The sequence below is a fragment of the Taudactylus pleione genome, unplaced genomic scaffold (genome assembly GCF_031769625.1).
Source record: "Taudactylus pleione unplaced genomic scaffold, aTauple2 ptg000332l, whole genome shotgun sequence".
Lineage (NCBI taxonomy): Eukaryota > Metazoa > Chordata > Amphibia > Anura > Myobatrachidae > Taudactylus > Taudactylus pleione.
Window position 1 is genome coordinate 1,386,889 of NW_028284733.1, and position 3,112 is coordinate 1,390,000.

Consider the following 3,112-nt stretch of genomic DNA (forward strand, 5'->3'; position numbering starts at 1 on the left):
CTGCAGAGAAGTCACAATCAGTCCAGCTATACGGTCATCCCGACGGGGCTGTGTCACACAAAACACACGTTCCCGGTGCCAGGTTTTTCTGCTGCTTGAAGAATGAATTTTTAATTTTTGCCAAATGATCTCGCTGCTGCAGCGACTCTGGGGAGATTGGAAAACGCCCGCCTTGAACGTCCTGAGTGAAAAGAAACAGGTTGAATGAGTTCTTATGCAGAGTATGTCATCCAGCAATGTTGGCTGACCACTGTTTACTGAGCACTGTTCAGCTACTGCAAACTTGCAGTTCACATGACGTCAGATTTCCAGAGAAGACACAAATTACCAAATGATTAAAAGCGAGAGTGATAAAAAAAAAAAGTTTGTGAAGTAATGATGTCTATAGAGAAAATAAAGAATCACTGGGGGACATTTATACACAGGTAATGGTGCAAAAAAAAAGTCCTGTCTCTCATAAAAAGCAACAATGTGTTAATGGTCATTTACCCGGTGAACTTTAGAATATACAAATGATTGGTACGAGGTAACAGTGACCTGTAAGAACCACCCTCCAATGATGCTTTTAAATATTACAGAGAAAAATGGAAAGTTGTCTAGATTTCTTTTCAACTACCTAGGGGGAGATTTACTAAAGATCATGTTGGGCTGCGATTGCAAATCGGCGCTTTTCGCTAGAACGTTTCCTGCAGCAAATCTCAAATTTACTAAGAAGCATGTTGGACTGACAATTGGTGATAATGGTCGTGTTGTGGCCTGTGCGAGTTCACTCATATTGGCCCTAAGGGCCCGATTCCCACCTGCTTGCCAGACTGCGTTCGCACGTAGCCTGCCGATGTCTGCAATGTGCGCATGCGTATAAGACAGTGCGTGAGCGCGAACTAGTCCATGCGATTGGGAAGCGTTCGCTCGCAGCGCATAGCCACCTCACTAGATTGAGTGACAGGACGAGCCGTTTGTGGGTGGTGACAGGGGATGTTCGACGGAAACGGGGGTGTTGTGGTGCGAACACAGGAGTGCCTGAGTGCCTTAACGCCATTACAGAGGTGTGCATAATTAAGACGCAGCTTCATAATACATATCACATGGCTGAATTTCACACTGAAGCGGTCGCAGTGCTTGCGGTAGGGTATGGTCAGCCACAAGTGCTGCGTATGGGTCCGATGTTACTCGATGTTACGATTGTTGAATACACTTCCTGGGGATGACGTGGGAAAGTGGGCGTCCTAAGACAGGCTGAGGGGCATCTAAATACACACCAAGACATAGTGGGTGTGCTAATGTCTTGCCATGCGATCGCGGGATTTGCATACTTTTGCTGTGTGCGGGGGTCATTCAGACCCGTTCGCGAGTGAAGGTCGCTCGCTAGCGGGTCGATGTTGGGCGAATGCGCATGCGCACGACGGAGGGAGCTCCGTTGTACGCATGAGCGAGACCCGGTGAGCGACTAGGAATACGTCGCTCGGGGTCTCGCACCAAAGGGGGCGTGCTGTCGATGGTGACTGACAGCACGCCCCCTTTGGTGGGCGTTCCAGGGGCGTGGCTGCCAGACGGAGGCGTTCCCATGGGAACGCCTTCCGTCTGAGTCCGGCCCCACTGACATCACTAGTGATGTCAGTGGGAGTGATTTTGGCTCTGATAGAGCCAAAATCACTCCTGGGCTTGCGGCAGCGAGACCCTACCGCAGGTCAAGACCATCGCGACCATCATCATGGACGCTCGCTATAGCTGTGGGTCTTCCCGACTGCTTTATCCCGGCGAGGGTTAAATGACAGGCGTCTAAATCTAGACGCCTGTCATTTTTCCGACGCCGGGAGACCGGAACCCCGAACGAAGGGATGCCGGGCGCCGCGAGCGGACAGCAGCGGGGGGGGAGGAAGGTTCGGTTTAGGGCTCACAGGGGGGTCTTAGGGTTAGGCAACCTTCCCGGGAGGGTTAGGGGTAGGCTAGGGGGAGGGAGGGTTAGGGTTAGGTACCCCCCTGGGCGACTTAGGCAGCGGGGAAGTGGGGCCGTTTAGGGACAGAGGGGGGTTTAGGGTTAGGCACTTGGGGGGCGAGGTTAGGGTTAGGCACCCCTAAGGAGGGTTAGGGTTAGGGGGGGTTAGGCTAGTAAATACTTACCTGAGGATTTCCAGCGCTGCCGGGCTGCCACTGCCGGGATCTCTGCATTTGTCTGCCTGACGCTGCCGGGATTCGAACTCCCGGCCATGCGGCCGGCGGTATTTCATACCGCTTCCCAAGTTAAGTATGTACAGTAGTGTGAGGGTGGCAGAGTGTGAGTAAAAGAATGAGTGAGTGTATGTGTAATAAAATACTGAAATGTTCGGTGTGTGTCATTCATTTAAAATTTCTTTTACAGGGGGACTAGATGTACTAGGGGGCCCTTAATGTCCCGCATGCTGGTATTTGTGGTTTTACAAGTACCGACATGCGGGGGAGGCTTTCTGGGACCTATAGTCCCCCTGTAAAAGACAATATTAGTTGATATCTTTTATTTGACCCTATCAACCCTGGCTGCACAAGACAGAGATATGAGGGATAGCCCCTGGCTTCAGCACCAGCCTGGGGTACCCTGGAGAGGGTGGATCCAATTATCCCCATAAAGCATGTCCTCTGCCTTTGGCATTACACCTCCACTAGTAAGAGCCCGGTGTTGGTTAATTGAAATACGGGGGAACCCTACACATTTCTTCCCCGTAATTCTTCATCCAAAACCGGCTCAGGAGCCCTGTGCTGGTTCATTGAAATACGGGGTGTCCCCATGCCGTTTTTCCTCATTATTTCCTGAACCCAGGACCTGCTCACAAGGCCCGGTGCTGGTTGTGCTTTTGGAAGGGATGGACACATCATTTTTTTTAATGAAATGAACCCAAAAAATGCACTTTTAACACAAGAGCCAGCAAAGATTGTACTGATTTGTGCAGGAGTCACATCAAGACGATTTGTTTTTAGCATCTGTTCATTTCGTGCCTTGATTAGTGATTTGGGTGCAGTTTTGCATACACAAATCTTAGTAAATTCCTGATTTGCAGTGATGTCGATGTTATTCCGAGGATGTTTGGTCCAATATTGAGTTGCCGTGATTTGGTTTATGAATTAGAGTTTGACATAC